General features: G+C 32.4%; 2 protein-coding genes across 2 annotated transcripts in view; one reads left to right on the forward strand and one right to left on the reverse strand.

The window, feature by feature from the left end:
• LOC6640434 overlaps positions 1-16,846 on the reverse strand; it is a 41,997-nt gene extending 25,151 nt beyond the window's left edge. The window contains exon 1 of the mRNA XM_002063511.4: positions 16,825-16,846. The gene's annotated coding sequence lies outside the window, so the exon portion shown is untranslated. The remainder of the gene's footprint in view (positions 1-16,824) is intronic.
• An 8,979-nt stretch (positions 16,847-25,825) lies between these two features.
• The window catches only part of LOC6640433 (diacylglycerol kinase 1), a 58,172-nt gene continuing 57,561 nt past the window's right edge, over positions 25,826-26,436 (forward strand). The window contains exon 1 of the mRNA XM_002063510.4: positions 25,826-25,982. The gene's annotated coding sequence lies outside the window, so the exon portion shown is untranslated. The remainder of the gene's footprint in view (positions 25,983-26,436) is intronic.

Below are 26,436 nucleotides of genomic sequence, written 5' to 3' on the forward strand. Positions count from 1 at the left end.
AACAAAAACAATACAAAAAAAGACAGACAACAAACAGTTGGCTGATTTCCGTTGGCTTCACACCAATCATCAGTCAAGCAACAACCAACAACTAACAACAAACAACTAAATTGGAGCAGTCAGCCATCGAGTCAGTAGTTCAATGTGATGACTGAGAGGCGAGGTTTAATGATCGAAACCCCAAATCGTTTGCCCATTGTTCATCAATCTTCATTTGTGGCCCTTTTGATAGGCAATATCCACAAAAAGGGCAAGAAAGGCTAAATCTTAAAAGTCTGTCAAAATATTATTTTAAAATGGAATTAAAAAAAAAGAAAAACTATGTAATCTTGATCATTTTTCAAAACTAGAGCAACAGGAATTGTCTGTCTATTTATATGAACTTTAACCGCAAATGATGCTCAATTTTTGGTGTTCAGAAAGAGGGCCAAAGACTGGAGAAATGATGAGTTTTGTATTTATACTTTAAATAAGTAAAAAATATTTGAAATTGGTTTTGTTTTGGTATAAGGATGTAGTAGAAGTCTTCTTTTCAAAATTATTTCAGTGAGAACTTTTGAAAAATTCTATACCTACAAAATTTGTTACCTGAAAAGTTTGCATCATAATGAGAATATTTTTAATAGATTGTCGAATCATCAAGTGTTTATTTCCTTTGATAATATGGGCATTGATATTGAATATACATAGGTGAACAACTTTAAGATGTATACATTGATATTTCTTTAGGATGGTTAGTTTGAAAAGGATTTAACATATTAAAGTTTCTATAGGAAATTGGTAAAATGTAAGTAAATATAGTGAGATTCAAGAAATTTTTCACTCTTTTACAATTTCTAATTACATACTATTTAAAATATAAATATTTCTTTTTATTTTTGTTTGCAATATGTCCTAAATGGGACTATTTAAAATATAGAAAGCAGTCATCGGTAGATGAGTTGTCCAAGTGGCCAAGTCATTTTAGGCAACTGAACAACGAGGGTCCGGGTTCGAATCCCCAGGCTAGTATGTGGATGTAGTTTTCGTCTAAGCTGAAGGCCTTAATTGCCAGTGCTTGTAAAATATAGTAAGGTTGATACAACTATGTATATCCTATACTTATAATAATAAAAATATAAAAATCTTCTTCGAATCCTAATTCTTTCTTAAAAATGAGCTAATTTACTTGTCGATTTCTCATTCTTAGTCGAGAGAAAAAATGGCATCCTAGGCATGATTTCTCCTGATAAGTTGCCTATGACCGACCCCTTGTTTAATTAGTTTCTACTTCTTTTAGGGATATATTTTTAAGCATACACGAAGTTAGCCTTACATTTTGGTATTGTACTCTACATAAATCAGACATTGAGCACCTTTGCATAACCTACAGAAAGAATGGAACTAGCCAAGAACATGTTTCATTCCTCAAACAATAAGGGCGTCTAATTATTTTGAAATATATTCTTTCGAGTGTTTGTTGTGTCACGCAATATGACAGAATGACTATTTGATTTGCTTGGCCTTTATGGATCTTAGTAGGTTACTTAATGCAGAGTATCTAGAGGTCGCCCACACGCCTCGTCATGGCAATGTGGAACATTTCGTCTTATATTTTCTTGACAGTTCTTTAACCTAGCAAACATCATAGACCAAACAAACAAACATATGCAAATGTTGCATAAATTTCTGTATTGTCATTGCCCCTCCAAAAACAAAAAAGAAGAAAAAAACCAAAAAGCTTTTGACTATGGTGTTGATGGTGGCGATGTGGCTGATGATGATGATGTGGATGATTGAAGGAAGCAGAACACAGCATTTTAAAGTCGCCATGTAGACGGCAGCGGTGATGGCGGCGGCACTTGAATTGACAACGTGAGTGCTTTTATTTATAGTTCAGTTCACTTCTTTTTTATTTCTTGTATTTTTGCCTTTCGAATTATTTTTGTACATTCTGCGCTTGGACGACGGCTTGCCTTTTGATATTATAATGAGTTTCGGGTTGCCATGTGGCCAAAGACCCATCCACTACCTTGACTTATTATGTATTATGATTATTTGCCCATGAAATCATCAAAAAATCAAAATCAAAAAACTGATTTGATGACAGAAAACAAAAGACTTAGGCGACAAACTGTGAATGAAACGCAAAAACACACACACACACACAAAATAAATTGCAAAATCTGTTATATCTGCACAAAAGATGCAAATTATTTACAACAACAACAACTACAACAAGAGGCTGGCTTAGCATTTTGCATGTAACTAAAAAGTAGAAATTTACCTCCCTTCAAGTTGCGAAAATTGTTTTGTTCAAGCATAAAAAGTGGGAAATATTTTGAATTAAATATAAAGTGAATGCTAAATACCCTTTCCAAGGTGAGTTCAAGGTGGTTTTGTTAAGAATCGGTTTTATTATATATAAATATATTTGTGTGAAACTAGAAAGAACTACTTTGTTCTTTTATTTGAATAAAATTTTTATGGCAAACTAGTGAGTCAAAGCACTTTAAATCAACAAGAATCATAATAATAATAATATTTTAGCATTTGTTTTCGAATATTTTTCATAATTATGAAACTAAGCTTAAGCTTATATTTAACAGAACTAATCAGATCAGACAAGATCAATAAACAGTTTGAGCATTAATTGTAATAAAATTTATGAAATGTTTTGTCTTATTTTCAATTAGAATAATAAATTAATTACGATTTAAAATCAATCAAAAGGCAGTAATCAAATTTGTGAAATATTTTGTCTTATTTTGACAGTAGAATAATAAATTAATTCCGACTTAAAATCAATCTACAGTCAGTTTAAAAATTTCAAAATATACTCATATTATGGTAGAGGTAGAAGGACTTACATAAAGATTTATCACCTAATGATTATATACGAATTTTCAAAGAAGTAACTAAAGGAAATTACCTAAAGTAACACATTAATCATTTGGAAACTTTATTTTTTTCAACTTCAACATTTCTAAAGAGTATTAAAACTTCTACTTAAACCAAAGTAAGACGACTTGGGGATTTTCTTTCGCTACTTTTACACTTTGCTTGCCTTAGATGCGGTTTTCTCGTTGTCTAACATTAAGTCATTGTATTGAAATGTTGTAATCCGGCAATAGACTTGTCTTAGTTGAACTATCGGCAAAAACAGGTAAATATTTATATTTTAGTTTCATTGGGCAATTACGTTGACCCTTTGGTCAAGTCATAAGGAAAAGGTCAAATATTCAAACTTATGTAAAAATTTGTACAATTTTTCAGTGAGTGATTCATAATTTAACTTATATATGTGACTCTTAATTAGTTTCTTGCGGTTGATGCGTTGCCTCTTGACACCTTTTCAACAGAGACACACACAGTGAGGAAGAGGCAGCTTTGGAGGGGGGGCAACGCAGGTAGGCGACACGAGTTCGAGTTGAGTTAACGCCTCGTTGCACCTACAATGACTACAGTTGCAATTGCAACTTTCTGCCACACGGCGGCAATTAACTAGTCCGCGACATTTTGCAACCATGCCGCGGATTGCGGCAAGTTGGCAGCGTCGGCGTTGGCGTCGGCATCACCATCGACTGCGGGCACTGGTGGCAAGTAATTAAGGCATTTCTGACTGAACATTGTCCACTGAACTCCAGTAATGCCATATCATTATGTTTGCTTGGAAAAACGCAGTGGGTTAATGCTAATTGCAAATGCATTAGGCTACTTTTTTTTCCTCCTCTCGCCTTCTTTTCATCTTTTGCAAAGAACTAATTGAGTAGCGATTAGAAAGCTAAACGAACATAAAAACCTATAATGTATTTATTTATAAAGAGCACCACTAAATGAAAAAAAGGGAAATTATCTAAAGACAAAGTTTAAGTATGTAAATCTAAAAGTATTTATGTTCTTATACGGCAATTAGAGTTACCTAGCTTTTAGTTAGCTTTTTACAATTTTGAAATAATTGTCCATAGCTTAGTCATTTATGACCTTGTTATTGTTAAGATATAAGTAAATAGATATTTCTTAGTGGAAAAATATGAAAACTTGTTAAGAACAATATTAGAATTTTTTGGAACTTGTGAAAGCTATTATAGGATAGATATAATGTAAAGATTTCTTCAGAATAAATATAATTTAGAAATTCTTTATAGATAATAGATAATAGATTTGTATTTAAAATTTGTATAAAAATTCAAAGACATGTACAGTGAAACCTCGATATAACGAATCTGAAATAACATTCTTTGCTTAAAATGTTTTATCTAAACGACGTTTGTTATATAAAATTCAGAGATTATTTAGTTGAAAAACTAACAAGAGTAAGACTAGATGAAATAAAAGTTTTTTGATATAAACTAATTAATGATAAGCATTTAAAGGTTTATCCTTGAGAAATTTCAAGAAATATCTTAAATTAATTGGAAACTACTAATTATTTTTTAAAAATATGGAATTTGTTTAAGAAATATCTACAAAAAATTCTTCGGAAATTTCTTCGAAATTAACTGTTCAAAGTTATGTATAATATGGAGATTCTTTGTGTAAAGTCCATGAATATTTTGAAAATGTTTTCATTAAATGATCTTTCTCTTTTACTCTTTCGTATTCTATATTCTATATATTTACTTTAGACTTAATTACATATGTTAGGTTTATAACCTCACCTAATGAAATCGATAAAATTCAATACCATCTTCTATCACTAACACTTACTGATACTAAAATTTCCAAAAATTTTGAAGGTCTACTCAATATTATTCTACAAATGGCTATTAACATTCTTTATTAGTATTAGATTACATTTTGATGTTAATTTTCGAATCTCATGTAAGTTATTTGATACTTTACAACATCTTCAATTGGTTTCCCCACTTATTGAAGAGGCGTTGATTGATTTTTTGTTTTATATGTGGCTAATTTATATTACCGAAATTGGCTCATAACAACAGCCGCCTCAGAAAATCACTTAATAACTACATAAAGTAGTTTTATACCCAAAAAAAAAAAAACAACCAAATAACCAACCTAACAACCTACCTGCCTTCCATTATTAAATATATGCTATTAAATAAATGTGAATAGATCATAAACAAAAAAAGCAAAATAAATGTGGAAACTATGTGAAACCTACACGCCCGCCGAGACCACAAAGTGAGTCATAAAATTTAATGAACATAATTAAGTGTAAGTTGTAAATAAATGCTAAAATATGGTCAATAGACATAATCGATTATCAATATGATGAGGGGGAGAGAGGGAGAGGGAGATTGGGGGGATTATGTAAATGCATTTAACAAAGACTTTTAGCATTAGAACAACTAAAAGATTCAAGTGCTTCTCGAAAAATTTATGCTAAGCTCTATGAACCTAATGTGTCCTTGACTTAATTTCGACTTTAAGATGCTAAAGCAAAGTTCCGTCTGAGGTCTAAACAATTCATCCATTCGACTCTCATTCCAAAAAGGTTTCTGTATTTGGCTTAAATTAACCTTGTAGGCCAACCAAAACGAACAAGCTCGATGACCATCAATATGAAACGCTCTCTAAAATGAAAAAAAAAGTAAAGCAGAAGACGCTACCTCAAAATAGAATGGTATCTCGGTCCTCAAAGATCAAAGAGGGGGGGACGGACAGACGGCGGGCGGGTGAAGACATTAACATGGTAAGAAAAAATAATTGCAAAAAGCAAAAAAAAAAAAACAAAATAATAATAACTGAGACCGAACTGTAGCAACTAATTATGCATGCATATCAAGAGGAACTTCAATTCACAGTCAAGTTAAAGTTAATCCCACCCAAGCGGATCAGTGAAGCGGCAAACACTCGACTTACCCACTGACTAAAGTATAGTAACTATGCATTAACCACCCCTCTTGCCCACCCCTCTCTCCGTCTGCGTCTTTACTGTCTGTGTTTTAATTTTTTGTTATTTTGTCTACTCTATAATCATCGAATAATTGAGCATATTAGGTTTATTGTAGTCCATGTCCATAGGAAGTGTTTGGCACAATCCATTAAGCATATTGATTCCTGATTCATATCGAAAACTGAATATACCTTTGTGTGTAGAGCAGTGTGGCTATTGATTTAGATTTATTAAGTGTTGGAAAGGAAAATGGTAGATGAAAATTTGGTTCTATTTGTGATAAGATTTGGATAGTTTTTTATAATATTTATTCCATGCTTTGATTACAGGAAAAATAAATTTTTTCTTCACAAATCTGAAACATTTCTACAATACCTTAACTTATTTAGGACATTATCTCTTCACTATGTGAAGGAACTTATATGTGTATTAGAAATGTTTATAGCTTATTCCTATTCCTATCTGCATTCAAATTGCTTTATTCTAAAACGTCTTTAAGGATCACCTATCCTTTCTATTTCTTAATTAGAATTAATAAGTTTTAAAACTTATCAACTTTACTAAAGGATATCATCAAAGGTTTTACCTTAAGATAGGCAAGAGCTATGAATGAGGTAAAGATCTTGAAGTTCCTTCATATCCATTTTTCAAGTGATATCGAAAATCTTTTCCACAGGATATGAAGAAATCGATATCCCACAAAACTAAAGGTAAATTTTCTAGGGTAACTAGGGAATATTTAATTAGTAATCTAGTTCTCTTACACTAAAAAGTCAATGATAACAACTCCAAAAAAAAATTCAGTCCTTGTAGGGTATTTGTTAGTCGTTGTCGTTGAGATTAAACGTTTAGCGTACAAAATTTTTCCTTACTCATTTTGTTTACTTTTCATATATTGCAATTTCACAACTTTCGCTCTCTTTTTCCCCTCCTCCTACTGTCTCTCACTCTCTACTCTTATTTCTCTTGTAGTTTAATCTCTTTTGAAATGTTTTTTGAATAATACGCGAATCAGAAGAAAAGAGTGTGAGAGGCAGAGACAGGGGAGATGGGGAGGACTTTGGCACATTGCAAAACAAGTTTTCATGTTTATAGAAAAAATTTTTTCCTTTTCATGCAAAAAAGCAATTGCAGCTTAAAAGCAGCAGCAGCAAACTCACTGGAAAAATGTGTGTGAGTGTGTGTGGGGTGTGTTTTTTTTTTTTATTTTTTGGGGGAAAATGTTAGGAAAACTGTCGAAATAAAGAACTTGGCAGTTGCATTTAGTGCAATTGCTTTTCTTTGTGCCAGTTGTTGCTGTTGTTGTGCAGCTTAAGCTGCCATTGAAACTGTTTCTGAGGGACCGACTTTGCGGTTTATGTACATATCTCTTTGCCATCTCCACAACATGCAACATGCAACACATCCCAGAGATTCATACAAATATAAGTGTGTTTGCCACTGTCGACAAGTGGCACCCAAGCACTTGGCTTGGGCCCAGGCAACAGTCAGAGGAGAGAAACAGAGGAGATTTCCAAGGGAAGATGATGCAGTTAAGCTGGTAAATGAGCAAACGATGTCAGACTATATAAATATATCTACACACACACACACACACACACACACACACACACACACGGACAGAGTCTTCTGTACATTGTGGCTTAATTTTTTACCCGAATAAAAAAAAACACAAATAAACTTGTCAAGTGTTTAAATTGTATTTTTTGTCTGCTTCTCTTATATTTTTTTCGGTTTTTCATTTTTTATTTGTAACTCGTAAACGGAATATGAACTTGAAAATCCCCTTACCCAGCCCTTTACATCACTTGACATTGTAAATTAGAAAACAGAATAGTCAAATGAATGCCACGAAGACATTAGACTGAAGACGCTATTAAACTATAAGAATCAAGGCAAACAGACAATGCACTGACAGAAAATGAAGACAATCAATGTTGGAGAAGCTAACTATGAGTCGACTTGAATTGAAAATATCAATCATTTTGGGCCACAATGTTTCGGTGAAGGTGGGAAAGAAGTTGATGGAGGATATGTTTAGTTAGTTTGACTTATTAATTAGACTCTGAAAATACCCAAGGTATAATATTGTTCTCATTATTTTGACCGAGTTGTAAGTTCTAAACTTTAAATATGAAATAGAATAGAATAGAGAATAGCCTAGTGATATATAAATAATTGGTTCAAACTCGAACGCAGAAGTCGTAAGCCTTAAAAACAAAGACACTTTGTAATTGAATTGAATCGGGACCTTTATATGGATAATAAGATCTGGCCATGTCTGTATAGCTAATTAAAAATCCCTCTTTCTTCAATCTTCAAATCATCATTTCTTCAGAAAAAATTTCATGACCTTACCTTCTCTTTAATGCGAAAACTAGTTGGGAATTATAATTTCACTTCACTTTATGCTTATACAATTAAATTAATTTCATAAAAATTGAATTTCATTGTTACTTACAAAAGTCTTTAAGTTAAAATAACCGAAATGTTTCATTTAAATTTAAAGTTTATTTAAATTTTAAATATTTTATTGTATATTTAAATTTTTGGATACAACTTTTAAGGCTTGGTCAATTTTGAATTGTAAATTTGTTTAAGTGTAGTTTTTAGCTGTCTACTCAAAATATATGCATAATCATATTTTGGCCACACTTACATACACATATATACACAGATACATGACTATATCTTTACGAAGAAGATTACAAGGTCAATATCAATCAGTAGCCAAGACATGGCATCGCATTTGACATTTCGTTTGGCTAAGAGCATACGAAAAAAAAAAAACTAAAACCAAAATGTATGTCAAAATTGGAAATGCAGCAACAAGTTCAATTCAGTTCAGTTTTTTTTTTTTGTAGTAGCAACAGGTGTAATTTATATTTATCGCCTGAACTTGAAATCGAGAAATAAAAGAAAATGAGATAAATAAAATTCGATTGAGGGCGCGATTTGCCCCCCAACAATAAACGAAAACCTGCACCTACTCCGCCACATTAGGCCGGCCGGACATCCGCGTTTTTGGGTCAAACTGTGGCCAATTAAATGTGTGTTTTTTTCGGGTGGTTATATTGCAACAGTTTATTGATATTTATATATGTGTATAGCGGAAAAACCAGTTCAATTTTAATCAATTTTAATTTGTTTTCTCTGTCTCTGGGTCAATTAGTGCAGCATTTGTTCAATTTTGTTTGACAAAAAGTGCAGTTTACCGTAAATGTTGCTCCTATTGTTCAGATCTGTCAACGAGTCGAATGTTAATAAAACTGGTTAACTGATCTCCAAATACCTATTATTGCGCTTTTTATGCTAATAGCCCCAACACAACTCGAGTCTCAGTCTCAAGTCTTTCATTATGATGAAAATTAGCTTCATTTTGGGTTCAAGTCTTCAAAGACTTTGGCCTCTATGTATCAGTATCTGTATCAGTATCTGGGGTATATATGTATTTATACATACATATATATGGGGGACCATTATTGTGTATCTCTGTCAGTCTGGCATCGATATAACAATTAAAACCATTTAAATCAATTGAAAGTTGATTTATCGATGTCACCGGATGCCCTGAACTTGAAAAATGGTAATTTAATTTGTCTGCTCGACCATTAATATGAATTAGTATTAAATACCTTTCAGTTTTTTTCTTTATTTTTTCGTTTGTATGTACTTCGAACTGGAATATTCAAATGCTAATAACGTCTTATGAGTTTTGTTTCGGAACTTGTTTTCAATTGACTGTTAGCGTGTTTAATATACTTGATAAAAAAAAAGAAGAATTGGCATGCTTAATATACTCTAACAAAAGAGAGGGTTCAATTCATTTGAACCTTTGCAATAAGTGCCGGCAAATAGATTTTTGAAATTTTTCTTTCATATTTTCTCTAAAAGATAAATTTCATATTTTCTCTAAAAGATATTGATTTGTGATCTCCTGGAAGTACTTATATATCCTATACATGTATAGGATATCTAGAATATACTGCTTACGTTTTAGAAAATAATTGACTTAGACAAAAGATATGATACGATTGAAAAAATGTAAAAAAAATTAATTGGATCTCTTCAAATCTATTTCGTTCTGAATAAGCAATATCTATCGAATTTTTTAATTTTTTTCATAGAACATGCATCAAAGTTTTCAATTTTAAATTCAAATTTGGAAGTTAAAGATGTGATAAACAAAAGTGAAGGGGACATTTGATATGATAGATTTTTGTATATACAGATACATAAACTGGATTGAAGTTTCTGATTTGTGAATTAAGTTTGAGATCTTCGAAAGACAGATAATTAGTGTACTTTATAGAAACTAAATGGAAAGAAATGGATTTTCGGTTAACGAATTGTTAGAAAAATCAGAGTTTGGTTTCTGGTACGAAACAAAGATTAAGTATTACAACTATTACACGTTAACAATTATCAATAGTACTTCGAGTAATTATGAAATCGCTTTTTAAACACGACTTAAAATGTTCCTTTTATAAAGTTACTAAGTATAGACGTATAATAGTTTTGAAAATAATTCAAAACTGCGCTTTAACCTGCTGGAAGTCTATAAATCTTATGAATATATAAGATTTCAAAGGTTAGCACTGTTTTAAGAATCAGTATTTTCTATTACCAGCAGACTATGTTACAGAATCCAAAATGTCCATATGATAATGCCCTAGATTCAAAGTCTTATATATACCTACATAAAAATTAGTGACAAGAATTGAGTGGTGAGTGGCCCTAAAAACGGTCGAAAGGTAAAAAATTTTTTAGAAATTTTTAAACTCAACTAAGACACATTTCTATTAGTAATTCTAATTGTAAGAAGTTTCACTAAAACGAATTTTTCAAGATCCTTTTTTTCAGTCTCCTTTTAAATGGAGGCCCAAAAGAAAACTTTAAAGGAATCTTTAAGAACTGAGTTTTGCTTCACCTAAAAAAACAGAAATCTACATTTTTATTTAGACTTACATTAGACATGTTAAATTCAAGTTGATTTCAAGTTATTCTAAAGCCAATTCCCTTCCCATGGGAAAGAGTATAACTTGTTTTACTTGATCAAGTTCGAAAGTGTCTGTGTGTGTGTGTGTATTTTTTTTTTAAATTGTTTAATTAGTTGACACGCTTCAAACAACAGCAATAATTTATCATTGTTCTTTCGAATTCCAATTGCTTAATTTAAGATTAAAATCTACATAGACTTCTCGATGTGTAGATAGATACCTACTATATATAGTCGACACTCTAAAATCTATTATAGATTCAAATAATTTGTCACGTTCTCGAGCATTGGAAATATCATAAGATAATCTCAACTAGTTTGCCATACCTTCGTGTGTAGGTTCATATATATATATTTTGATCTTAGTTTTTTAAGTCATTTAAATTTATTTAAAATATTTGTTTAATATCGTTCTCTTTCTTCCCATTTGGCCAACTGGAAACGTGTTTTTTTTTTCTTTTTGCTGCTCGAATTCTATGGACACGTTCGTCGGGCTTATCACTACTCGATTGACTATTTTTGGGGGTTTTGTGTTCAAGATTTTTTTTCTGCTTAGTTGCTTAGTTGTTGTGTGTGTGTGTGTGGTGTGTATGCGTGTTTTTTTTTGTGTGTTTCTTATTTTATTTATATTTGTTTTAGCTAATTCCGGTTCGACGAACCTTTCACTTATTGGATCGCTGTGAATTCCATAGCCGTACGAAATGTTAAATAATATTTCATGTTCAACGATTTTGTTTGTTTAGAAATATTCCATAGGGAATGACGTACGTTTGTATGTATATGTATGTCTATTCTATTGGCATTGTTTGCCCGTGGCATATGCAAAAATGCATTCACACATCTGTATATAGAGATACAAAAAAGGTATCTATATATATTGTGGTCTTTTATTGATTCACCGCAATTAGCTAAAGGTAAAGTAACACTGAAAAGTAGGGTATATTAGTTTTAAGCAGCAGCTTGCCATGAAGATAACTAGGTGTTCTTGATTGAGATTATATAGATTTGTGTTTCATAAGACAAACTCAATTATTATCTATATCTAACATAAACGTTATTAACTTGTTTTGACTTTCTATCTAAGTTGGTTTTGCTTTGAATTCTTTATTTAAAATCGTTCTCTACTACGACAATTGATTTTTAAGCAATTTTGTTTGACAATATTGGAGGAAGATCCTTACTTATTTACTAACCATTTACTAAGTTAGGATCAAGGTTTGAACTATGGTTCCTTTTAAAGGAGTGTGACCGGTAAGGAGAGGGATTTGGTTTTCTAAACAATTCTGAGTATATTCTTTTGTCCCTATTATGGCAAGCTACTTGAAAGCCTTTTGAAATATATCCTTTTACTCGAAAACTCTTGGAAACACTTCTCTAAGTACAAGATGTTTTTCAGTGTGAAAGTAAAAGTGAAGACTGACTACAGAAATGATCCTATGAAAAGTAGTCTAAGTATAAGATGTGATTATTACATTACTAAATAAGTTCTAAGAATTACTTCTAAAATGGGAGAATACTAAGTCTATTAATCTCCAGTTAGCAGATTCGATATTCTATGGAAATGGTTTGTTATGGTTTTGTTAAAAATAATAATTGTTATAAGCATATTGAATATAATACGAAATAGTTAAAATAGTTGATATAGGACTTAAAAACTCAATCTCAAATAAACAAACCTAAACTACCACATAACCTACAAGTACCTTTTGTTTGGGTTTAGATATATTCTTTTTAAAGTTTCTGAAATATTCAAAAATGTAGGAAAAATTTCTTATATGTTAAAGTTATTCTTAGCATAATAATTTTAAGAGAAAAGAAACTTTAATAAATTTTTCTAACCGATAGTTTAGAATTTCTTTATCTCCCAATTATGATATGGCCAGCAAAAGAAAGAGTACCTATACATGGGGCGATATATACATTATTTGTGTATCTATTTGTTTTTTTTTTCTTTTTGATTGCTGCATTTTAAGCAATGAACTGTAAAAACCACATAAATGAATTGTTTTATTTGTTTTACCATATGAAACGAAATGATGTGGCTGGGGGCAGTTTAGAAAAATTCACATACATATCTATGAATGTATATATATATAGATATATATATTTCTGTAGACATTTGAAAACATATGTTTCGAATGACCGCATTCATTCATTAATTATATCGGTTTCGTTTTAAATTTTTTGTTGTTGCTGTTGCCTCATTAATTTCACATTGACAGAGAGTCAAAAGACAAACTCCCACAATAATCTGGCTTATTCGATGTATTTTGCTTTTTAGTTAACCATTTTTAGTAATTGTTTATTGTTAGAGATGCGATTAAGTATGTCGTAATGCACAAAGAAAAAAGTGTGAAATTTAAACAATATTTTTTACAATTTCTAGCAATTTTGTGTTTGGGACTCGTATGTTTCATCTCCATATTTATTGAGGCCGCCTTTGATTAATTCATACATTTTGTTTAACAAGTGTTGGAAGTGTTGGAGATGTTGCAACCACACCCTCGCCTCGCCAGCCTCTCCGCCCACTGCTAAACCATGTTGCAGACAATGAGACAGACAATGTCTATTAATAATCGTCTACAAATGTAGACACAAACGAACCCCAAATTGAAAAGAAACAATTTCAGGTCATTTACATGTTTACGACGACGAAGTTTAGGTACCCTAACTAATTAGTTTAGCTAGCATACTAATGTAGTGTAACTAATTTACTCATGCATTTATTGGCAAATGTTTTAGAAATGAATATGCACTTTAGGAATTGGAATATCTCCATATAATAATAAAGAGATATAGTTCAAAATATGCTAGGCTAAATGTATTCAATATATGCAATTGATATGGTTTTATACAAAGATGGATATAGTTCCAATTTTATCAATTTTTTGGACTTGATTCGAGTTTGTTGACCTGTTAGTTATAAATATTTCAAACTCAAAATATTTAGTTTTTCAACTTTCAACTATTTTCTGTGAGAAATCAAAAACTATAACCAAATGTCTCCCATGAATTTGCGTATCCATACGGGTAAGAATTTTGAAAATCTCTTTTACATTTATCTATTAATATATTATATTTCTGTTTGAACAATTTTAGTTATAGTTAGTAGCGTGTTCTAAGTTATAAAAGTTCTTAGACATTTAGAATTATTTTCATTTTGAGGTAAGGAAACTTGTAGAAATTTATTTTGCAATGACTTCCCTTTTAAGATACCCAGAAAAAAGTTCTTGGAGATTTTGAATCCTTTTCTCTATTGGGAATTATGATAATGCAATCTTTTTGAGCAAAACATTTTGGAATTATCTTTGTCAATACATTATTAATAGTCATTCATTCATTAAATAGTGTTATATAATATTTATCAGCATTTTAAATCTTAAAATTTCTTAATTTTGCATATTTTTTGAAAAATTTTCTGCCCTTTTTTTAAGCTAAACAAATTAATTTGTGGATCAAGGGCAAGTTATAGGGAAATTAGTCTGCTTAATGATTTGATTTCGCCCTAAATATTAATTCTTGTTAACAAAACAATAATTCTATACCAGTTTAACCACATTTTAGCATAATCATAATTTTTGTTTATGATGTTTAAGGAAATGATAAATAGACAAAAACATTTTGAAAAGAAACTTTATGATAAATAGGTTTGATGACTTAAAAGAGAACTGACTTATATAGAACATGGAAAGGAAGTTTCAAAATTAGAATAAAACTCGAATGGAGGGTATAAAAAGATTTTGTTGCTCAATTCTTTTAGGTTTTTCATACAAATTCTGGTTTTTTAGAATATTTGGCCAAGACTAACTTGTTTATGGGCTTTTGATTTTGATGTTAAATTCATTTCGACAATTAAAGCAAAAATATAAAAAGGGGCAGACATTTAGTTCATGTTCTATTCATTGAGAGTGCAACAAATATGGTCTATGAAGTTATCGATTGAGGAATGGTCTCTGATTATTTATAAGCTTCTTTTACCGCATAAGGCATTGAGTTGTTGAATTACGAGTATTTTTACTTGTCGCACTCAATTTGCATACAAACATCGATATCCACACATAGAATCGAGTGGAATGGTGTGGAGTGGAGTGGAGTGGGGCAGGAATCTCTATCAATGCGTGCTTTTTCGGTTTTAGCCAAATTATATAATCAAATTAACGATTTTGAGTCATCATCGACAGAGACATACATACAAATCATAGATATGTATGTTTCAACGAGGGCAGCTAGTTAAGTAAGTGTTAATTAAGAAACTTAATCCACTTGAACTTCTGGTTCTTGTATATTTAAGTTAGTTAAATCGTTTTAGAATAGTTTTCCATTTTGACTGTGATCAGAACTAAAATTATTGGCCTAAGAAACCTGCTCTGGCAAATAAAGTATAAGGCTTAAGCTTAATTAGTTGATTATATTCTTAAGTTTTGTCCATTTATCTTTACCCTTCTCTTTTTGCTGATACTTTTTTTTTTATTTTTGTTTTAACTACTATTGGAATCAACTAAGGTGGTTATCAAGAGCTATATATGGTTTATAATGGGGTTGAATTTTAAAGCAAAATCGGAGGTTTAAACACCCTCAAAAAATATCGATCTTTTAAAATATGTTTGAGATTTTTCAACTTAGGCATAGACAGCGGGTATAAACTGAGGAGGACAGCTTTCCCCTAAGAGCGTTAAATTTTATACGTTTTCTTAAAAGTTTTGTTTATAATAATTAATTTGAATTAACTCATTTGAAGATGAAGCACAATAAGGATTCTATTTTTTAATCGGCCCTTGATTTGAAGTGATATAACAGATAATTTTAAATCTAGAAACTACTAATACTACGAATTATTTAACCCATTTTAGACCAGACTGAGACCAGACTTTAAGACGGAAAATGACTTTTTTAAAGAATAAAACATTCTGCCTTTAGTTTGGGAGGACTAAACTACATATCCTACTACTTCCCTTTCCCTACTTCCCTTTGATTGAAGAATAGTCAAATAAAATACAGAACAGTGGTCCAAAATGGGTGAAACAAATTCAAGTAATTTACAAATTGTTGGCCCCTTCGATTCCAACTTGAAATCAGTTTTTGTAAAAAATTGTTGAGTTTCAAATGCTTTTTTATCGAATTCTTAATTTGTTAAAAACATTTACGAAAAGCAACCGAATTACGTTTGAAGACAATTCTAAAAATGATTTCAGACCTATAATTAGATTTCCTTTATTTACTATATTTTTAATTAATTGTAATAAATTGCAATTAGATAATTAATCACTCTGAGTAAAATTTATTGAAAAATCCCATTTTTTTATAGTTGGCAAATTGAAACATTTGGGAATTACATCTAATTTTGTGATTTTAGATTTACAAAGTACTTCTTTTTTAGATGTCAATACGGAAATCCCCTACTAAAAATTTATATGTTTATTTCGATTTAGATTCCACTTACAAAATTTCATTTAATTTACTAAGTTAACTTAGAATTTCCGCCCATCATTAGCCAAGTTCATATCAGACCCACAGAAGAAATTTGCCTTATAAAATTAATTATTAACAAAGTCTTTAATTCGCCTACTTTTCAGCCACCTCTCGCTATGTGTCTGTTGCCAAGTCTGTCATTTATTTAATCATTAAGCAATTTCAATTTGTATTTAACAAATGAAATTTTCTGTTGAAATATATTCAGTAATTAAAAGTGTGTTTGGCTTCAGTTTTTATGACTTTTCGCTGCTTTTGTCCAGCTGGGGCACTTCTAAGCCAAAATCCAGACCAACAGGACAATTTGTTGGCTTCTATACTAACTGATTTGGGTCATAAAAGGCAAAAGCGAAATGCTTATCCAATTTATGGGACATTCCCCAGTTTTTTTTTTTAAATCTGATAAGCGAATTGAATGCCAAACTAATTTGTTTAAGTGTAAATTGTTTATGTAATTTTTTTTTTTTTTGGTATCATTTTAATTGCATTTGTTTTGAAACTAAGCGAAACTTACCTCGTGTCTTTTTTTTCGTTGTTGTTGGTTTTGTTTTGCTTAATTATTTCTTGTGTGTTTGAAATTAAATTTTGAAAATCGAGTCAAACGCATGAAAGACTAAAAAAAAACAGAGAGAAAAACCAAAAAAAAAAATAAACAATTGCATTTATAATTTTTTTAATTGACAAACAAAAAACTTGAATGCAAACGTCGCGACAACTTATTCAAAAGTCAAATGGTCAACGATAAAAATAAAACAAAAATTGATTAAAACTGAATAAATGGATATATACAATATATATACATATGTGTGTTTATGTGTGTGTGTTGAGCCCGTGGGCTTTTAGCCCCAGGTTTTTGTTTAAGTTTATAGTTTGTTGTTGTTGTTTCTTCCATAGAAACAAAAACCGCTTAAATATTGCATGGGCAAGCAACAACAACAAAGACTTGAGTTTAAAACAAAACGAAGATGAGCAAAGCGCACGCCAAAAAATCCAAAAATTATGCAATTTCTTTTTGTTTATTTCCAATTTCTCACTTTGCTATCTTCGGTTTGCTTTCGGCTTCTGTCTTCTTCTACATTTTCGCCATGCGGCGGCTTGCATTTTGCTTTTTGTTCACAGTTTTGCAGTTTCGTTTAAGTAGCATAAAAAAGCGCGAAATTGTGTCAGAAAGATTATTATTATAACATTTTTTTCCCCGTTTTTAATTTTCAATTTTTTTTTTTTTCCTTCTGACATTTTAAGACAAATATTTATACGTTTTGCACCTTGTTGATTTGTGGCTGCAACGCACACAAAACTCAAAGCAGCACTTGCACTTGATGCGTTTTTTTTATTTTCTTGTTGCTTTTTTCCACTTTGACTTCGACGGAGTCTGCGCGCATTTACCGAACCGACTGATCGACAACCGGATCGAACGACTGACTACAAGAAACTGAGCGAGAGAGAGCACCAAACACTGGCCACTAGCCACGATCAGCGCCAGCCAGACAGCAGTCAGCAGTTCAGTCATTTAGCAAGAAGTCTCGAAGCTCACAGAGTCTGCAATTGGAAAAATGCTGCTGGTTTGTGCCTAAAAACTTGGCATACTTTTGGGCTAAACTTTGAATTTAATCAGCTGTTGAGATACAAAGACTAAGAATTGCATTGTATGCAGTCATCACTTGGATAATAAAAAATTCTTAGAAAAAATTCTGTTTCATTCTTAAAAACTTTATAGTCTTAAGTCTATATGGAGAATTAGTCTTAAAATGTATTGAAATTTCATTGCAAAATTTGGTGTTATATGTATCTATTATAGAAAAATTTGATTCTTTTTGAAGATAGCTCTTATCTGAACTAACAAATGAGTAATACTTTTATCTCCATGTCTTTTTCTAGTTTGTGGCAGATGTAACTGACATTTTCTCACTTACACACAGATAAAAATTTATTTTAATGTACATTTTTCTTAAATTTTTCACACTTAGTTTTGACATATCAAATAACAATTATCAAGAAAATCATTGAAAGTTATCTTTTGGAATTTGCTGAAGCACCCAAAAACTATTTGTATAAATTTGTATGCAATTTTTTCATATCTACATATATTCAATTCGATTTATTTACTTTATTTTTAATAATATAACAATATATTTTGGATATTAAGCTACACATGTATGATTTGTCATAATTCTAAGTAATTTGTGCTAGTGCTAGTCCAAAGGTGTTGGTCTGGATCAGATATAATATTCAAAAACAATCAAAGACAGTTGGATTTAAAACAGATTTTTTCTGCTGAAAAAGTATGTTGTTTTATTTCGCCTTATCAATTTGCAAACATTCCTAAGCTCTATGTATATAATTTCAGCTCTTTTCTATAGAATCACGTATGGCAAATATTTCTAATAGGATTTAATTTACATACACGAATGGGCAAACAATATTCCAAATAATTCAAAATAGTCTTCGTTTACTTTAAGTTCAATGCAATAAAAACTGCAAATAACTTCAACAGATTGATGGGCAACATAAATATATATAAAAGTAATACAAATACATGGAAATATATGCATACAATAAAAGTGTATTGAAAATTGTACATTTATATGAAGACAAATTTCAAAAGATGCAAAAATATTGAAGGCAACTATTGAGGTCAAGAGAAATCAAGACAATTAGTTTTACTTAAAACACTAGAGGTAACAATGAATGAAAAAGAATCTACTGAATTGATTTAAACATCTGTATCTTTGGCTCTTAAATTGAATCATTATGTTGTCTATTGCATTGCATTAACTGATCTTTTTACACATATTGCCTTTACAATTTTATTTGGGGATTTCTTTTCACTTTTCACTTTTAGCTTATATCCAATTTTGTTGTAATATATATAGACATATATATATTATGGGGTTGGCTTATATATGTGTACTAAGTCGAAACCATCCATTATCGTTGACATCTTCTCAGCTATATCGTAAAATATTTCATTTAAGTGGCTATTTTAAAGTGCAGCCTGTAAGTATGCTTTAAATAAATAAATGGCGCATTGTCTGGCCAAATTACCACACAGACAGACGTGGCTATAAAAAATTGGCTACTACCCTATCACCCATCACCCGCTACATCAGCTAAAAAGTGGGTGCGGTGTCTGAGGGGAGCTGCCATTTTCTTTACGAAAGCATTGTGGCAACATTGACGTCACTTAATTATGGCCAAGAGAGGCAGGTAGGGTAGAATGGGGTGTGGAGCTGGTGGGCTAGCAAAGGGGCAAAATGCATAAAAACATCCAATGTAATAGCCCGTAACTGAAAAAAGGAAATGGGGCAACATTATGATGCTGAATTGAATTTTGTTTTCCTTTTTCCTATATACCCTCATAAAATGTCGAGTACATTCGTGCAGCACGAACAAAAGGATGGATACAGGCAGGGAGGCAATATGAATAGGAAAGAAAAAAGATTCCAAATTAAAGATTTGTTTTAAATATATTCGAAAAGAATTACTAATCGATTTATTTTATAACTATTTTAGAACAAGGTTATGACTAAAACTGATCAGATCAAAAAAGAATAACACAGTGAAATTTCTATGAGTATTATCTTACTTTGTCTTAACTTTGTTAAACTCTTAAAGTAAGTTTACTCCTTGATATATGTATGTATGAATATTAGTTAAGAAATTAGTCATGGCAATCAGATTAGGGCAGACTAAATACAGTCTATTCGAGAGGAATATATACACGAATACATATACTGCAAACTAAATCGAATATATGACATAGAGTTCAATATCCAACATTTGTATATAAATACTATTTAGTATTCATAGGGTATCCAAAAGTAAAATGCATGCAACATATTTTTCGGTGTGCTTGCCTTTTAATGTTGAAATTTGATTAATTTAAAGTGATTAAATAGAAGAGCAGCGCATATTATATTGCTCTTGATTTAATTAGCCAGAAGGCAAGCAAAAGGCAAAAGGTGTCATTGTCTGCCAATGACCTTGAGGTGATGTTTTTGCCTTGCAGCCAGGAAACCAATCGCACCCGCACCATCGCCCTCACCCTCCAGACCTCCAGCTGTCTCACCTTTTGTGTGTTGACCCTCTTATTCGCTTATGTCATCTTGAGCCGGCTATGCGCATGGCTTCCTTTTTGTGTGAATATTGAGCCGAGCCCAAAAGCCTGCAACACCAAAAGAATACAAAACTAAGGAGAAAGAGATAGAGAAAGAGCAAGAGAGAGAGACAGAGAGAAAACGTTAAATGGAAAATCCTATTTATTTGCCAATTTTACATTCGAGTGCACAGAAAGCGAGAAGCAAGAATCGAGAAGTGACGTCAGCAATGCCACGGCGCCATTTCAAAAGCAGAAGCCAAAAACTATTCACACCGATACCCACACACACACACACACAGCCACACACTCACACACAGGATACAAAGAAACGCATAATTTCATTACCAAAGCTGCGAGGTTTGTTTTCAATGATGTCATATGGTCGTTGCGCTTGCCGGAAGTTGCAGGAGCAAGCCAAGAAGAAAGTCCTGACGCAGGCGCACTATCAACAAGGACCACATGCAATTTGATACGCTCTCTATGTCTCTTTCTCTTGTTTCTAGCTGGGTGTGACGTCATGACTCTCTTAGAATAAAATAGCGAGAAAAAAAGGGGACACCATTATCCTTAGAGGGAGCCAAAAGGAGTGCGAGAGTTGTGTAGCAGCAGCTGTTGTTATGATGTGACTTGGTTGCTTCATTTGGCAGGATTTACGCTCTGCCTATGCCACGCATTGGCATTGTGTCGTGTGGCATGTAAATATTGATATTAAAGTCCAACCTATCCAGCCGGGATAATGGGACGACAGACAGTTCGAGGGCATTAACCTCACAGAGCTTTGATTAAAATATTGAATTACATGGAACCTAAAAAAAACCAAAAGACGATATGCGAATGTGAAAAACAAGGATATTTTCCTCTTTTTTTTCTTTTTGACAAATTTGCAGTAATTTATCGTAAGAGTAAGGGAGAGACAATCAGATAGAAAGAGATAGAGATGGAGAGCTGCCATGTAATGTAATGCAAACATTGTGCGAATTTTCTTTGTCAATACTCATGGCCCATTTCCACACACTTTCCACACACACTCACACACATTTCCCTATGGCCATTAGTGTCAGGCCATAACGAAAGCCAAACAAACAAAACAAAAAAATGCCCCTCGAATCGCACATACCCCTCCCCCCTCCAACCAACTCCTGCTCCTTCTTTTTGTCTTTAACGAGTTGCTATGACAATTTTCAAATTCACTTGACATTGATGTAAAAATAAGAGAAGAAAAAAAAAAATGCGAAAAAGTCTGCATGTTCAATTTGAAGTTGAGTTGGCTTTTACCCGAGCCTCCACCCCTTGCTTCCCCACCCCTCCAGCAACCAACATTTCACCACCATCTTGCTGTGGCAGCATGCATAACAAATTTATGGCCGGAAGTGATTTTCACTGAAATCCAATCAATAAAAAATTATGCTACTGCTAAAAATAAAGGCAAATAGAATGCCAAAACATGGCGAAACGAAAGGAAAAGGAATAAGCCAAGCTGATGGAATGGGCGGGGCACAGTAGGAGGCCCACCATCATGATGATGATGATAAGGGTGTATGGGGAGGGGCAACAGGAAGCTCAGAAAAGTTGAACAATTTTTTTTTTGGCTCAGCATGACGGAGGCTGCCTAAAAGTAGGCAACGATAAACTGCCGATGGACTTTTTGCATGCGTAACTGTATGTGTGTGTGTGTGTATCTGTGTAAGTTGGCTGAAGTGGCAATCTGCTATAAAACGCTGAAAAATGGCAACAAAATTTATGACGCGAATCCTTTATTTCCATTTTCTTTCTTTCTTTCTGTTATTTTTTTTCTCTGCTGAGCCTTTTGTTCTGTGCTTTGTGTCTCTGTGAGTCTCTGCCTGTGTGTGTGTGTGTGAGTCTGTGTTTGTGTTTGTGTGTGGGAGAGTGTGCACATTTCGCAAGTCCTGTCTGCAGTCTGCTTAATTTATGCTCCATATGTCCTTAATTTTATGCATTCGGAGCCCGAAATCAAGTATTTATTGTCATTCAGTTGAGAAATTAAAATGCGAATGGGGAATACGAAATTTGGAATGTATCTTAATTGTTGATTGAAAGGCAATGTTCAATATCTGAATATTTTATTAACTACTGGTAATTATTCAATATTAAACATTTCGTATTTCTCGTGACAGAATTTTATTCCTTACTACAAGTTTAAGGCAAATAATTTTCTATTGACCAAGTAAGATTCCCCTTTAAAGCTGAAAACTTATCTCTATTAACAATAGAGGCTGCAAAAAATAAAACTTTTTGTTTTTAAAGTCACTATTTCTGATAAATTCATTAAGAACTTTTCTGGTAAAACGCAAATTAAGTTTTTCTGCTGCACATGACTTTCCTCTATACATAAATTGCCATTTGTAGATTTTGTAATCTAACCATATGGTAATTGAGAATTGCTAGACCATAAGCCCAATTCGATGTTGGGCATTTGCCTAGAAGTATGCTATGCAATTGCAATAGTTCTGGCAAAAGTTTTGCCCTGTAAACATTTATTTATATTAAATTTTCAGTGTTAGCAGCCTGGACAGAACGAGAATGAGAGAGAAAGAGACAAGAGAATAAAGAGTGAGTAAGAAGGAGAATGAGTTCAAAAGTTATGCGCCATTTGAGATAAATCAACAGGGGCAAGTAAAATGTAAACGAAAAGCTGGAAAACAATGAGTAGAGCAACAACAATAGAATCTAGCCAAGAAAAATCACTTGCGGCCAAGCTGGCAATGGAAAAATATCAGCAAGTCAGCCAGCCAGCAAGCCAGCAAGCATTTTCTTTGACTATGGCTTGGGGGGAAATATGTAAATAACCAACAACAAAAATAACAACAATAATAAGTAGAGAAAATCAACCGAACTATGAGATAAATGCAACGACTTAGAGTTACTCTGTTTAAAAAATAAAGATTTTTACTTACAAAAAGTGTTATAAACTAGAAGTTCTTTTAGTTGAGACAATCCCATTGAGCGGGCTAAAGTTGGCCATCCGTAATTCTTATGCATATTTTCCTTTTAAAAACGTAAGTATTTTCACTGTATCAGACTTCTTTTCTTTCTAATTTAAAAAGGCAATGAAGCATTCCAAAAAGAAGCTATAATAATTACTTAGTTACTATTTTCTACAGATTAAAGGCATATAAGGAAATGCTCCACTTTTTCAAATTCTCCATTCGAACCTTGGAATCTACCCTCAATTTCTTCAACTTATGCTAAAACTCATCCTACATAGTTTGATGTAGTTATTCAACGGATTTTAGGCTGCACTATAGCGTATATAGCCTAAATCCGTTGGATATGAACAACTTTCTTGGCGACTCAATTTGTCTTTTAATCACTCAGTCTACTGCATTTGAGTTACTTTTACTTCTTAATCAGTTGGTAACCTTCACGTGAAATAGCGTTTGTATTTTGTGAGATTCACATAATAGCGATTCAGTGTGACTTGATCGATACAACTAGCCTATTTGGATGAGGTGATGAGAAATTGAAAATAATCAAATCTATCTCCATATATTCCCCAGATGGATCATTGATTAAGTGTCTAATGTAAGTTGTCGTTCGAAACACTCTTTAAAAATCTCCTAGTATAAAAGCAACTTCTAGAAACATCTTTTAAAAAACCATCAACAATAATACTTACTTTTCCAAATGGAAAACAAAAAACAAAAGCGAAGAACTTAAAGAAAAACTGTTTCTTATTCTGTTGAAAGTCAAGTCATTCAGGTAATGCATTAAAAGTGTTCACCCCAATGTATGTAAATTTAGGAATCAAATAGAAATATATAAAAAAATAATTCTTAAACTGGTTCCTTACCATAGAACACACTAACATATGTACATATATATATGTACATATATCAGTTGCGAAATGTTCAAATTTGAAGTCTTTGAATTACTGTACTAGATAATAAATTTAAGCATACAAATTTGCCTTTAAATATAGAATGAACAACAATACTTGTCGAGCTTCCCTCGTATAAATGCACATTTCGGGGAATTGCTTGTTGAGGTTGATCAGGGGATTACATACATGGAAATGCTCATTGACTGTTACACGCGACTTGATGGCTTTAATATACCCGTTTTATGTCGTTAAATAACACAGGGTACTAAAATCCCTGAACAAGGAAGGGAAAAGCGCAAAAGGTTGCCTGCTAATTTATGGCCACAACTCGCACACGCACACGCACACACACACTTACAGGCACGTAATCACACACACACACCCATACACACGCACACACACACACGCAGATGGAGTGAAAATATTTAGCACGTGCAATTTAACAAATGAGAATTTGTGTGACGTCATTAGCTTGATAACAGAGGATGCAGCAGCAGCAGCAGCAGCCTTTGTTCTCTCTCTCTCTCTTAACATCCACAACAAGAGAGAGCGCGCGACTGAGAGCGAGAGAGCAAGTCACTCCAGCTGAGTGGGGCCCCAACGAATGTGGAGCCGATTGTACCAACAGTTTGAGAGTCACTGGCCAATAGCCATGCCCAGGCCCGGACTGGGACCCTAAGGGCCCCAATTTGATTCAAGTTTTTTTTTCAACTGCCATAAGCAAGAAAGTTTCTAAATGCTTTTGCGTCAAACAGCTTCTCAATCTGTTTTTGACATATTTTAACTAGGAAAATGATCTTTCAATGCAAGAAACAGCAAGAAACAGCTACGATATGAGGAACATTTTTTCGGGTCGAGGCATGAGAAATCTGCTGCTAGTTTTCCATGTTACGTAAACCCCGATTTGATTGCACAAATGGTTTTATCAATAATGACATTGTGAACTTCTACCATAAATTTTTATTGAGGTTCATCGATTGGTTCATCACGGTTTTTCTCATCCGGTAACCTTTTCTTTTTGTGCGGCGTATTTTACTAAGAACCCTGTGTACTAAAACATAGTAAAAATAAATAAAGTCTCTCCTCCATAATACTTCTTTCAGGGGCCCCAGCGCCTATCGATTTATTATGGTACAAAAATGATTCTTAGTGGGAACCTCGTACGAAGAGCCCTAGTGACTAAAAACTGCTACTCTACTGCATGAAATTTCATCAAAGGGGCCCCCTTTGCGCGGTGGGCCAGTCCGGGCCTGGCCATGCCGTGGTATAAAAGCGAAAGAGAAAAGAGAATTTGGCTCAGTTCTACAGTGGAAGTGCCGGCGTTTGGAAGCTCGAAAAAAGAGCAGAAAATATATACAAAACAAAAATTCATTTACAAAAGAAAAAAACATCAAAAAATTTAACAACACGAACGAAAACATAAATTTATTTGTCCAACTTACAAGAAAATATAAAAATATATTTTTATAGTAAATCTAAAAACAAAAAAAAAATACAAACATAGAAAGAAAAAACCAAAAGAATTTCAAAACAGTGCGTGAGTTTTTTTTTGGAAACAACAACAACCACAACCACAACAAAAATGCTTAAGAAAACCACTTAAAATTCAAATGTAAACATAAAACAAAACAAAGAACGAGTTTTCCCTATGCAAACTGCGCAACAAAATGTGCTGCAACATTTATTGAAGTAACCAAAAACCAAGAAGGAAAGCAAACGACAACAAAAACAGGTAAGAAATGAAAGTGAAAGAAAGTGCCAAGTGAAAATATGTTTATAATATACATATATCTATAAATGTTTCATATAAAAAAAATATATGCATTAAGCAACAATAAATAAACAAACATTAAAACGTGAGGCAACATTGAGATGAAAAACCCATCAAGTAATAATGATGGGCGATACCAAAAAAAATGAAAATGCGAATATAAATATGGAAAAATGTTCATAAATAATGTCGAAATATTATGATGGAGGACTCCCTTGGGGGGAGGGGGAGGTGGAGTAGTAGAACTTGAGTAAAGTCTTTAAGCATGTGTAGAAATTTCAATACTCTTCCAAGTTTATGTTAATACAAGTTATGTACTTGGTTTAATTACTGAAATATGATTTTAGTTAGAAGATAAAGTTCCATATGTCTATGAAAAGAAAATTTTGATATGAAAAACATAGTTAGATCAGCT

The sequence above is a fragment of the Drosophila willistoni genome (assembly GCF_018902025.1).
Source record: "Drosophila willistoni isolate 14030-0811.24 chromosome 2L unlocalized genomic scaffold, UCI_dwil_1.1 Seg196, whole genome shotgun sequence".
Lineage (NCBI taxonomy): Eukaryota > Metazoa > Arthropoda > Insecta > Diptera > Drosophilidae > Drosophila > Drosophila willistoni.